Here is a 14,437-nt window from a genome sequence, read left to right as displayed (position 1 = left end):
AAAGGTGTTTGCATTATTTATAGTGGTGTACTGGGCTGGACTGGTCTGCTGCATGTGTGATTGGCTGCTTCAGCTATATTTCACCTGTCACCTAAGCTAGTTCTTCTTAGATATCTTCCTACTGCTGTTTTCCCCTCACATTGCCTTCCTGTTTACACCCGGGGAAGCGCCGTGCAAATGAAGTGTTCAAATTGCACAGGGCCGCTATTTCCTGGTTTAACTTATTTTTTCTTCTTGTTAAACCCTGTGCATGGTGCACACACCTGCTTACACTTTGTAAAGAGCACTTTTTTATTTTATTATTTTATTATTTTATTTTATTTTATTATTTTTTAAGTTTTTCATAATGGATTGCTGTATTGGTGAAGAAAAATTTTCTATTTTCTATTTATGGCTTATGCCCTGGATTCGTTAGTTAAACTGTACATCTGTTCCATGAACCACACTGTTTCCTGTCTACCTGCATGTATTTAGGTAGCATGGGGTCAGGTTGACCTTATTTGCTTGCATAGATTACATTTACTTCCTTGTTGTTATATTTATACTTATACATTGTTTAAAATACATTTTTTGTGGCATATTTCTTTAATTGCAGTTTCTCTGCAATGATGAGGAAGTTACATCATTAACTGTTCATTGAGAAGGTTTTAAAAGGTTTGAGCTTTTTGCTTTTTAAATGCTGATGAAGCTTCTGTCTTTTCAGGAGCGAAAAACTCTGTTTTATTGATTGAATTAAAGTGCGTTTTTATTTTTGAACCTCTGGCTTCCTGGGACACTGTTTTTTTGTTTTTCAAGAGTTTAAGTTTCTTCTTTTTCAGTTAGTATGTCGTCCGGTGTACCGCCTAGCCCGAGGTCACCCAACATTTTTGGTACTAATAGTACAGAAAACCTTAATGACAATGCAAGCATTCAAGCGCTAATGATAGCGCTGTCTCAATGACTTGACACTATGAATTCTCGGTTGGACAATATGGAAAGAATCAGTGCCAGTTACGGGTGGGTTAACATCCCACCTACTTCGGACTGCAACAGCTCACCCTGTGGTTCCAGCAATGTGGATATTCCAGCTGGGCAAGTCCAACGATCTAATTTGCCTGCCGCACCCGTTGTCTCTGGGACAGGCAGCTCACTTTTTGGTGGTTCGCACAGCAATGGTTTTTTGCATAGCAATGGATGCCCACACAATTCTTTCAACGCTGGTAATTCCAGTAACAATAATAGGAATGGAGGGGTTATTATTGGTCCTCAAACCAGTGCCGCTCCTCAACCTGGAATCCAACAAATGGCCGGAGACGCTGACTCACTTATTGGCGTAGCCTCCATGTCTGAATGGGCGAGGAATTTGGCGTCCTTTTCTTTTAGTGGTACAACAGTTTCGGGCTCACCGGTGACAGACTCCTCTGGCCCAGGTAACATTTCTGACAATATTGCATTAAATTTAAAGGCCTTGGATATTAAATTATTAAAAATTAAGAAACTACAGTTGGAGGTCTCCTATTTCCAACAATGTCTTTCTGAAGGACTTATACCTAAGGGGCTACGTAGCTCCTTTACACCTACGGGATTATTCTTTGATACCACCTTCCTCTCTGAACTTGAGGCACTGTTTAATAAACAAGGGGCAGAACTTCTTGAATTAATGATTAGGAACTATTCTAAACATATTACGGTTTTACTTGACGAAGCTTCGAAGCTTGATGATAATATCAAAACTGACATCAATTTTTTTAGATATAAATTTGATTATAACCGGATTTTTTCCAGTATTGATTCATTGCTGGGCAAATTGAAGGTTAACAAGCTTAGAAAGTTATCAAGAGATAAGCATGCTTATCGGACAAATTCGGCTTATCCGAACTTGTCTAAAAAGATTGCTACACCTGTCAATTCTATGCAGAGTCCTTCTGCATCTGGAAATTTTGACAGGGAGACCGCTGCTCAAACCCCTATGGATGCAGGTCCTATCAGTGATGGGAATGAAGAAGGTGGTGACCAAGGCCCTAGGAGAAGTAATAGGATTAAATCTTCAAATAAGAACAACAACAATAATCATCAGAGGCCTTTTTTAGGGAAGAAGGGCAACCGGCATCAGAAGAACAAGAACTGGAATTGACTGGACTTACGACCACCCCATTAGGGGACGTATTTGAGGGGAAGCAAACCCCTGAGGTGTTGTCAAACTTAAAAGGTGACTTTCACATTTATAATTTCTCTGATGTTACTGTCGATGAAGAACTAATTGAGTTGTTGGCAAAAGGCATGAACTTTGTCCCAGATCACAAATTTAAGCTTGCTAAAACGTTAATGGACTTAAAACTTTTTGTTCGTAAATTGAATCTTAATGTCTTTTTCATTAATGATTTAGTTGTAGATTCACTCAATTTGAAGTTAACAAGCACGTTTAATCCTCCCTTACACCCTAGCCTTTACACCTTTGAGAAAGCCTGTGAACTTGATTTTAGGCATCTTTTTGCAACTAACAGTAATTTTGGGGATACTAAAAACATCTCCCATGAACAGGTCACGGCTCTGAACAAAATTTGTAGTATGGCTGTTAGAGTAATTAAACCAGATAAGGGAGGTGGCTTGGTTATTTTTGACAAGGCGGAATATACCACTAGAATGTTGCAGGTCTTAGATTCAACTGCCTATGAAAGTTCCTCGTTAAACGAATTAACGAGCACCTATAATAAAATTAAAGGCTATTTTAGGGATTTATACCTTGAGGGTAGGATTAACATTGATACGTACAACTTCATTGATATTTCCTACCCTAGGGTCCCAGTTATGTTTGGGATCCCTAAGATGCACAAGAGCCTCACTGATTCACCTATGCGTGCTTTAATCGATGGCAGATGCTCGATTACACATCCTTGTGCCCGCCTTATCGACAGTATCATCGGTAAACACCTGAAATCCATTCTCCAAATTTGCAAGGACTCATGGTCATTCCTGAGCATGATCAATGAAGTCCAATTCGACAAAGACCTCAATTTTTTGACCATTGATGTGGTCGACTTATATACATCGATTCCACATGAAGAGGCTGTCGAATGGACCGAGCTCATGCTAAGGGAATGTGGTACATCTAATAATGACATTATCTTAGTCACAGTCCTACTTGACATTGTCCTTTCTTCTAATTTCTTTATTTTTGAAGGACATTATTACCTTCAAAAGAAAGGCATAGCAATGGGTTCTCCATGTGGCAGTAGTGTTGCCAACCTTTTTGTTGCCTACTGGGAGAAGAAGTACCTTTTCAACCATCCAGTATTTGTAGAGTGTTCTAAAATATACACTCGTTTCCTTGACGATGTTTTTGTTTTGATCAAAGGGAATGAGGAAGTTGCCTTGAACCTTATTGCCCATATGAATGCTTCAACAGAATTTTTAAAATTTACGCATCACTTCTCGACCTCTGAGATAGACTACCTTGATGTCCAACTAGTTAAGGACAGTAACAATAATAGATTCTGCTCATCTATTTTTAGGAAGGCAACTTATTGCAATTCTTTCTTGCATTTTACAAGTTGCCATCCTTGGAAGCAAAAGCGATCTATTATTAAGGGGCAACTAGTTAGGGCGGTGCGTATGTGCAGCACCGAGGATTCCTTTGATAAAGAGTGCTCTCTTCTTTCTGACATGATTTTGAACTGAGGTTACCCTGTAGGTCTTATTGCCGATTTAAGACGTGAGGTATCAGCTAAACGTTTGAATGGTATTTATTTACCATTGCTACTACCTAAAGAGCAAAAATGTCTTATTGGCACCTCAGTTACCACTTCTAGCCCCTCGCTGAATATATCACTGGCTGTAGAGGACAACAATGAAGCCATCATTGGATGTAACAGTTCTAACTTCTCTACTGGTTTTATTTCCTCATTTAATTTAAATTCTGGATCTCTATGCTCAATTATTCGTAAAAATTGGTATTTTATTACCAACTCTGGGCTACATGAGAGATTGGGATTAACCCCACTATTTATATTTAAAAGAGGCAACAACCTTAAGGACTTGTTACAGAAAAATAAAACAGGTGACCCCATGGTTAGACATAAAGGCACATACGCTTGTGGGTGTTGTAAGTGGTGTAGGCACCTACGTGTAGGTAATTTCTTCTCTACTGGTAAGAGGAGATATGTCATTAACCATAAGATTAACTGCAATACTAGATCTATTGTTTATATCTCTTTTTGTGAATGCTGCCCTGCATTTTATGTTGGGAAAACGGATCGGCGATTCCGAGACCGTATATACCAACACTTGTATGCTATTAAGAACAAGAGAAGCGATAATGCCCTTTCTAAACATATCTTAAGTAATGGGGGCCATAGTTTTCAATTTATGGGCATTGACAATATTAAAGTTGCTATTAGGGGCGGACCGCAATCACTACTTCTAGAAACTTGTGAGCTAGAGTGGCAATTGCAACTGGATGCCTTTTCTTACCCTGGACTCAACGATAACTGCAATATTGCATCCATTTTAAAGTACAGAAGTTACCTTAGGTAACTCTTGTCTTTTACTTCAAAAGGTCCTTTTTAATTATTAGGATTAAGCACTCCGCTAAGCCATTTATTTTATTTTATTATTTTTTAAGTTTTTCATATTGGATTGCTGTATTGGTGAAGAAAAATTTTGTATTTATGGCTTATGCCCTGGGTTCGTTAGTTAAACTGTACATCTGTTCCATGAACCACACTGTTTCCTGTCTACCTGCATGTATTTAGGTAGCATGGGGTCAGGTTGACCTTATTTGCTTGCATAGATTACATTTACTTCCTTGTTGTTATATTTATACTTATACATTGTTTAAAATACATTTTTTGTGGCATATTTCTTTAATTGCAGTTTCTCTGCAATGATGAGGAAGTGACATCATTAACTGTTCATTGAGAAGGTTTTAAAAGGTTTGAGCTTTTTGCTTTTTAAATGCTGATGAAGCTTCTGTCTTTTCAGGAGCGAAAAACGCTGTTTTATTGATTGAATTAAAGTGCGTTTTCATTTTTGAACCTCTGGCTTCCTGCGACACTGTTTTTTGTTTTTGGCTAGGCTTATATAGGCCCTAGGACTAATAGCCTAGTACCTACCTATGAACCTATGAACCTATGGAAAGGTGTTTGCATTATTTATAGTGGTGTACTGGGCTGGACTGGTCTGCTGCATGTGTGATTGGCTGCTTCAGCTATATTTCACCTGTCACCTAAGCTAGTTCTTCTTAGATATCTTCCTACTGCTGTTTTCCCCTCACATTGCCTTCCTGTTTACACCCGGGGAAGCGCCGTGCAAATGAAGTGCTCAAATTGCACAGGGCCGCTATTTCCTGGTTTAACTTATTTTTTCTTCTTGTTAAACCCTGTGCATGGTGCACACACCTGCTTACACTTTGCAAAGAGCACTAGGCAGGTTTAGACACACCCCTAGCTTAGCTGTACTCAGCTAGGAGCAATCCAGAGCCACTGTACCCCAATCCACTTACAGTATGTCCGACACCCCCCATGATGTCACCTATATCCTTTTCTTGCACCCAGCTATTCATCCTTTTACACTGATGGGACCTGCCTCACATGCTGGGGAAAACTGGGATTCATTATCGTTCCCCTCATTTGCATAGGATTGCCTGCTAATGCACTCTTACATGTCCCACACTGAGTCTCCACCCTTGGCAACCACTACTCACTAGCCAGGTTGTCTTCTGCCTGCCATTGACTTGCATGGCAGAATACTGATTTTAGTTAGAATGCCCATTTTAAGTTTATTTTCCCTCTGATCCCGTTTGCGCACTGCTGCCCTATGCTTAAACAGCCAAGATCGGCAACAAAAATAAAGTAAGTTGTTTTTTTTCATTTTTTTTATTGCTTGCAATTTCAATGGCCTTCTACTTGGTCATTGGCATGCTTGCTCAGTGATATGCAGCCTTTATTTGGAGCTGTCATAGCTCAATTTTTGATTTTGCAGAAATGTACTCGGTTACTAACCGAGTACATTTCTGCAGATGGCAATAGTCTTGCACTGACTATTGCAATATTCCTGGATTGCAAATTCACTTCATTTGCATGGATTTCTCCTGCAAAATTAGGTGATTTGCATACCAGTGCTTAGTCCATGCAGGATTAGTATTGGAGCTCACGTGCACGACCCTGCCGGCTGTTCCTGAATCGCACTGCAGACATATTGCCTGCATGGGCTCCTGCACTCATCTTGCACTCAGATTGTATCACTTCAATTTAAAAGTGCAAAAGAATCCTCCTACAATATTAAACAAATATTTGCAACACTGTAGCTATTTTCTTCTGTTTCTTTTGAGATCACCATTGCCTTAACTACGCTTTTCTAATCTGAATGTAATCTCATTTGCACTGTTCTTAATATCTGTTTCAATGAGTCATCCACTTCCACAGAATTATGACAAAGTTTTACTCAGAGGGTCAAAAGCGTTGTCATAACCATTTCATAAAGATGTTATGAATATTTCCCTGCTAAGTCAGTCAATGTAATCCCAGACTTTTTGGCAAGTCTCTTCTCCCAGACACAGCCTTGGTAAGTGAACATCAAAGTGGAAAGAGTGTGAAATTCTGATTGTTCTTTCAGTCAGACTAATCATTCACACGTGCAAGCCCTTAGCAAGTAACACTTCTCCATGCTCATCCTTGCAGTGCTAGTGCATGTGTGTGCAGTCATGTAGAGAGCTTGATTTTGCTGTTTGACTTGTAAAAATGTTTTCTGTTTTAGCAAGTGAATTTCTTCAAAGGTATGTTGCTGATTTTTACAGATTTATGTTTACCTTACTGATGGACTACCTTTCACAATACCACATTTGATTACTGCCTGCATTTTTTGCCCATTTCTGCTGGCATAGCTATGTATATTTGTTATTTCTTTGCATTAAACTGTTTTGTATAATAAATGCTACTTGCCATAACAGAAACTTTCTCTGGGAATATGAACAGTTATTGCAGAAGAGTGTTAGATAACTTATTACCAAAGTCAGGGGGTTTGCATATGTAGTTCAACAAATGTGTTAAGCCTATGATATGTATGTGTCTGTCCTCAACACAAAAAAGTCAGGGGTTTTGCATTTGTAGTTCAACAAATGTAGCCTATGATATGTATTTGTCTGTGCTCAACACAAATGGAGCTTCAAAGAAATTGTTATCCATTTTAATTGGCAATTTAAAATTATTTTTTGTTAAAGTTGCAATGTATTTTCACTGTACACAACTGTTGTCATCCTTACAGACTTTTAGCATTGATTTTCATTTCCTTTGTTTGAGGGAGGGGTGGGGTTCTATATTAACTTGTTTGTCCTCATAAGAAGCTTTAGTTCTTAAATTATTTTGTGAATGGAGGTTGCATACATGCATACATATTTCTTTTGTTGACAACCACTTGTTGCTTAATTTCCTTTTTTGTTCTTTTGTGTTTCATCTTATGCAGGGTTATGGTGCTCAAGATGTGTGGACACCATAAACCATCATTCACCTATGCAGAGAATTATGTTATTTTTCAGACACTACTGCAACATGGTTCATTCCTCTTAGACAAAAGCAAAGATAACAAGTCCTCCCAATGCTCCCATGACCATATCTGGGAGTAGTTGGTCAAGGATGTCACTGTGGTTGGAGGATGCAGTCATGATGAGATCTCATCCAGCAGACGTCACTCACTTTCAAGTATTACCCAGACTTCTAGTCAGAGCCATGAAACTAGCAGTGAAACACCTGGCAGTAGTAATTCTCATGGTCATGGGTGACAACACTGAGCTGAGTACTGTACTATGCCTGACTCACACCTGTCTGAGATGCCAGGATGTAGTGTTACCACAGTGCTTGACTCTGCTCATGCAGACACGCACATTTAAAAACAACTTGCGTGTATCGCTACACATACACACACACACACACACACACACACACACACACACACACACACACACACACACACACACACAAGTTATACTGCTGACTGATATAAATCTCTTGCTATTGGCCCTGACAATTCCATACTCTCTTCTTTGGTGTCAGGCTTGCCCTTTCTATATCCTCCCCTACCCCAACCTGTGCAAATGATGATGACAGTGCCCTGCCCTTTTCCCATTTCTCTGTAATTTTGCATTACCTATATATCTGAGGCACAAAGTGGATAGGTAATGCTTGCTTGTTCAGAAGCTTACTTTAATGTAAACATATTGCAGAAGAAATGCTGTTATTTATCATTCCTACTCAGTTGTGAGTGATTGCTTATATAACTGTTGACCCTCATTGTATTTCTGTTAATACTCATAGTATGTAGTTAAAGGCTATAGTAAATTATTGCTTTATACTCTGCTTGTACAAATTATGCTAACATTGACCTACTCACTTTTGTTTTATGTATATCAGTCAACTGAAATACTTGATACACAGTGTTCGGCAACATCCATAGCTAGATATTACATATGTCAAGTCATAAGCTATTACTGACAATACTGTACACCTGAGATATATTTCAACTTAGGACATATGAGTATTTGCATACCAGAGTAATCCATTATATACCTATTTTTTTCATACATGATAACATGGATCACAGATTGTGTGCCGTGGCAGGGCTAGCCACTTGATGGTGTAAAATATGGCTCTTGCTTATTCAGTAATTTTGGCTTGTTGCAAAATGGTCATGGGTATTTGCCAGAGATAAGTAGGTTGAGGATCTAGCCTAATCCACCTATGCCAGGGACGGATGTTAATGGTGGGGGTAGTGTATGTACTCTATTGGCCAGTGTGTGCCCACCACAAAGCTCAAAAGCCATGGTTCAATAAACTACTGGCTGGCTGGTGTCCAGTTGCCCAGCCTGCAAGCCTGCATTACCTGGGATAGCCCTGTTGAGCAAAAACTGGATGTAAAATCAATCAACCTGAATTGCTACACTTAATGTAGGTTCACGTACAGACTGGAGTTTGTACACTATCTTGAGTCCACCACAGACTTCCTTGAGTTTACACTTGAATTTTCATACAAACACATACATTTTTTGGACATTACTATTTCCATTGATGATGAGGCAGGAATTAATACAAATATTTTTAGGAAGTCATGTTGGAAGAATGCCATTCTACAATACAATAGTATGCATCCTAGACATGTTTTCCAAAATATTGTGAAAAATCAATATACTAGGATTTTGAGGATATGTAGCAATGAAGTGGAAAGAAATAGGCAATTTGATATTATGAGTAATCTATTTTTAGCAAGAGGCTATCCTAGTAATCTTATAGAGACTATTAATAAGGATTTCATGATAGTAGATGACATTTTAGACCCAGTCATAAATGAACAATATCCTAATAAACAAAATAAATTAAGGATGTATAACACAAGACATATAGGGAAATTTAAAAATACTACTAAAAACACTAGATCTAATGTTCCATTTATAACTAGATATACTAATGACAACTTTAATGTCACAAATATAATAAGAAAGAATTAGAGCATCTTAACTATTGATTCAGATACAAGGATTCTAGTAGGAAATACACCTACATTTAGTTATAAGAACAGTAAGAATTTGAAGAGACTTATATGTGATGAAAAGTCAACTTCAGATGCCATTAGTGCTAAAATCTTACAACTAGGAACAAAGCCATGTACTAAATGTAATATGTGTAAATATGTTACGAAAGATATAGATTTTATAGTTCCAGGTCTAGACTATCAATATCAATTTAAGATAAAAGCTACATGTGATACAACCAATGTGATTTATTTAGCCACATGTCAAAAATGTGATGCATATTATATAGGCTTGACGACAAGAAGACTAAAGGACCGTATTTATAATCATATTTATGAAATAAGGAAACAGATTCAAACTAATGCGTCAGCAAAACACATTAATAAATATCAGGATCATACTTTTAAATTTCGTGTAATAGAAATAGTAAAATCCATTTAAAAAAGAGGAGACGATATGCTCCATCTAGAAAATGCTGAACTACAATGGATCCTGAGGCTTAAAGCTCATTTAACACCAGGACTCAATAGTATGGTCAGCATAAAACCTGTCCTGGCTTCACGATAATAGACATTAGTGAATTAGAATTTATTAGTTGGATGTTATTTCATGATATATGGAAACAACTATATATTTCAAGTCTTGGGCTTTGAGATTCAAGTTGAAAGTAAATTGGTTTTGTTTCCAAATATATATATTATATATGTTTACAAATAATAGACCATGATACGTATTTATTTATTTATTGATACGTATTTTTGTTATTATTATTATATATATTAATTTATCATAAGTAAATAGAAATGTATATTGTATTTGTATGTATTTTTATAAGTTTTATACTATTATATTATTATATATACTCTTTAAAACAACATTATATATTTTCAGATTCACTAATATTGTTTGGTTCTAGCATATACTTAGAATGAAGTAGGAAGTATACATCATTTTTTTCAAATTTTTTTCCATTTTTTTCCAATTTTCTATTTTTCTCAGTTCATGATGTAATATAGAGAATAGAAATTATGTGATTTGTAGAAAAATTCTATAGACATCTGTACTGCCATTATATTAAATTATTGATTCAGTCTTCACATATATTTTGATAAATACTGAATTGATAAGCATGAACATTTTATATTTTATATATCTTATATTTATACTCATGCTTTTTATTGATTTCTTACTGTAAATGTTTATAAATATATGTTGAATAATATTGGATAAGCAGAAATGAATTCATTTGGATGTTTCACTATTTTTAAATAGGTTTTAAAAACATTGCTGCTTTATTTACTAATTGAAATGTAATTATTTTGAAAGAGCGGGAAATTAAACAATTTGAAGGTTCCGATTATGCAATTAAGGTCCCTATAAGAATGTAAGATTTTCCATTGTGAATTGTAACCTGAAGAAGCATACTAGGTGTATGCGAAAGCGCTCATTATTTCTTGTAATAAATAGAGTTTTTATTACATCGTGGTGATACTTGGTTGGTGTTTCATATACTAAGCTTAAGTTGACGAACCACTGAAATGTAAGGATACTGGAGGTACTAGAAGTAGTATCCAACTCATACTTTTGAGTTGGATACTACTTCTAGTACCTCCAGTATCCTTACATTTCAGTGGTTCGTCAACTTAAGTGCTTAGTGTGTGTTCTTTTGGTTCCTGGTTTCTCAAGGTGTTTCATATACTATTACTGACAATACTGTACACCTGAGATATATTTCAACTTAGGACATATGAGTATTTGCATACCAGAGTAATCCATTATATACCTATTTTTTTTCATACATGATAACATGGATCACAGACTGTGTGCCGTGGCAGGGCTAGCCACTTGATGGTGTAAAATATGGCTCTTGCTTATTCAGTAATTTTGGCTTGTTGCAAAATGGTCATGGGTATTTGCCAGAGATAAGTAGGTTGAGGATCTAGCCTAATCCAACCTATGCCAGGGATGGATGTTAATGGTGGGGGTGGCGTATGTACTCTGTTGGCCAGTGTGTACCCACCACAAAGCCCAAAAGCCATGGTTCAATAAACTACTGGCTGTCTGGTGTCCAGTTGCCCAGCCTGCATTACCTGGGATAGCCCTGTTGAGCAAAAACTGGATGTAAAATCAATCAACCTGAATTACTACACTTAATGTAGGTTCACGTACAGACTGGAGCTTGGAAGTTGATGAAATGCTGGTACAGAGAAGGTTGGACATCCTATGTATTCAAAAGGCAGGTGGAAGGGCAGTACAGCAAAGCCACTTGGTTTGTGATCCAGAGTATACTATTCAGTAGGTGGAAAGGCTAGAAATGGTATAAAAATTGTGGTGAGAGAGAGGTTTCATAAGGCAGTGAAGGATGTCAGCAGAATTAGTGACAGACTCATGGCAATCAGGCTCCAGCCTAATTTTAGGGCAGTGTGAATAACCTCAACCTATACCCCACAGCGAGGTTCTGATAGTTAACAGAAGAGTACATTCAGACAGCAGTTGCAGGACCTACTATATAAAGAAGGACAACATGAATTGGTGTTGACAATGGCTGACTTGAATGCATGTATGGGACAGACAGAACAGGAAATGAGGACTTCCTGGGTCCACATATGTGAGGTGACAGGAATAAAGAAGGTGAGGCCATTCTAGACTTCTATGTGGCAAATGGCTTTATAGTAGCCAGCACATGGTTCAAAAACAGAGACAGTCACACAATTGCATAAAAGACTGGGCAACATTCAGCTGTGGTAGACTTCATCCTAGTAAGGAAATAGGACTGGGGTAGAATCAGCAATTGCAAAGTCATCCCCAGTAAAACAGTCATCCCACAACATAAACCAGTGGTTGCCACAATCAGCTGCAAGCAGTGGTCAGCAAAGCCTCTAAGGTCAACAGAGAAAAGGCTGATGACCTTGAAGTCGTCTGGAGAGAAAGCACAACAGTTCGGGGAATTACTCAGGACTCTAGCACCTCAAGAAGAGTAGAAAACAGGTGGAGTTGAAGAATGGCAACATCTCAGAACAGCATGTGTGAGGACTACAGAACAGATATGTGGCCAAGCCAGATATGGAAATAAGGTACATAATGTAAGCTAGTGGTGGAATGCATAAGTCCAGGAAGTCATCAAAAGAAAGAAGGAGTGCAGGAAAAATTGAGAGATAGAAATGATGGACCAGGCTAGGAAGGGATACTGGTTGGCTAACAAAGCGTCCATGAAAAGAGTTGCAATAGCAAAGGACAGGGCATCTCAGGCACTCTACCAGCTTCTTGAATGTGACTAATTAGGGGGCACAAAGAAACTATAGCAGGTAGCAAGGCAAAGACAGAAAGATGAAGAAGATAGTCAGACACCCTTTATAATGGATGCCAGCAACATCCTGCTCACCAGTCCATAGGACATAAAAGACAGATGGAAGGAGTACGTACAGCAGCTTATGAATGAAGAAAAACTTTACAGAAGCTGTGCTACACCAGACACAGCCTTCAAGGAAAGAAGAAGAGGAGCCCACCTAAAAAAAGTGAAAATAGCACTAAGGAAAATGAAGTCAGTAGGATCAGATGAGGTTACAGCAGATATGATAAAAATGCTAGGTGAGAAAGGGAAGAAATGGCTCCCAAGGGTACTCATGGCAGTGAGGAGAGACATGTGTATCTTAGGTGACTGGAGAATAAGCATATTAACACTGGTTACAACAACAAAATGGACATGCATGACTCTGGGCAGTACAGAGGTATCAAACTCCTGTCACACTGCATGAACGTTCTGAAGAGGGTGATTGATAAACAAATACACAGAGTAATGGAAAGTAAGAAGGGAGATGAGCAGTTCAGATTCATATCAGGATGCAGCACAACTAAGACAATGTTTGCAATGAGACAGATAGCTGCGAAGAACCTAGAGATGAGGAAAAAGTCCAACTGAGTATTCCTAGACTTGGAGAAAGTATATCACAAAATCCAAAGAAAGCTGAATTAGGCTCTCCTGTGGTGGTTCAAAGTCCCAGAAACATAGGTAGAGTTAGAGCAGGCTGTATACAAAGATATAATAACACAAGCATGAGCAATGCTCAGTCTCACAAAAGGTTCCCAGTAGGAGTGGGCATGCATCATGGTTCAGCTCTGAGCTCACTGCTGTTCATACTGCTGATGGATTACATTAGCAAACAGGTTGAAGGACATAGATCAACAAAGTTACTGTATGCAGATGATGTGGCATTATAAGCAAACTCTGAGCAAGAACTTCAGCAAAAGATAGAGGAATGGAATGCAAAACAGAAGGCACATGGTATGAAATTAAATACAGACAAGAGAGTAGTAATGGCAGCAAACTGGGGAAATCAGAAGAAGTTGAGAATTGAGATGGAAAGGAAGATAGTGGAACAGGTTAACAGCTTCAAGTATCTGGGAGGGGTTGTTGATGAGAAAGGAAGTCTGAATGAAGAAGTTGAAGCTAGAATCAAAGGGTCTTCTGGCAAGTGGCATAGTGTGTCAGGTATAGTGTATGACATAATGTTAAAGAAGCTGAAAAGTAAGGTGCACAAAACAGTGGTGCAACCAGTACTATTGTATGGTACAGAAACCTGGGCAGTAAAGGCAGAGCAGATGAGGAAGCTAGATGTGAGAGAAATTAAGTTCCTGAGAAGGGTGGTAGTATGCACACTGTGGGGAAGATGAAGAAATAAGGGCTTAGAAGCAGACGCCAAAGTATCTCCAATTGCAGAAAAGATTAAAGAGAACAGATGTTGGTGATTCTGGCACATGTGTAGAAAAGCAGAAGACAGTCTGGTGAAGACGATTTGGGACAGGCAGGAGGAAGGTAAGAGGAAATGAGGGTATCCAGCAAAGAGGTCTATGGTTTGTGTGAGAGAAGATCTGCGACAGACAGGCATGAGTGTTGAAGAAGGCAGGAGTGTGGCATTGCATAGAAAGTGATGGCGACAGTTA

The sequence above is a fragment of the Protopterus annectens genome, chromosome 1.part2, assembly GCF_019279795.1.
Source record: "Protopterus annectens isolate FY-2018-M chromosome 1.part2, PAN1.0, whole genome shotgun sequence".
Lineage (NCBI taxonomy): Eukaryota > Metazoa > Chordata > Ceratodontiformes > Protopteridae > Protopterus > Protopterus annectens.
This window is presented reverse-complemented; position numbering follows the sequence as displayed.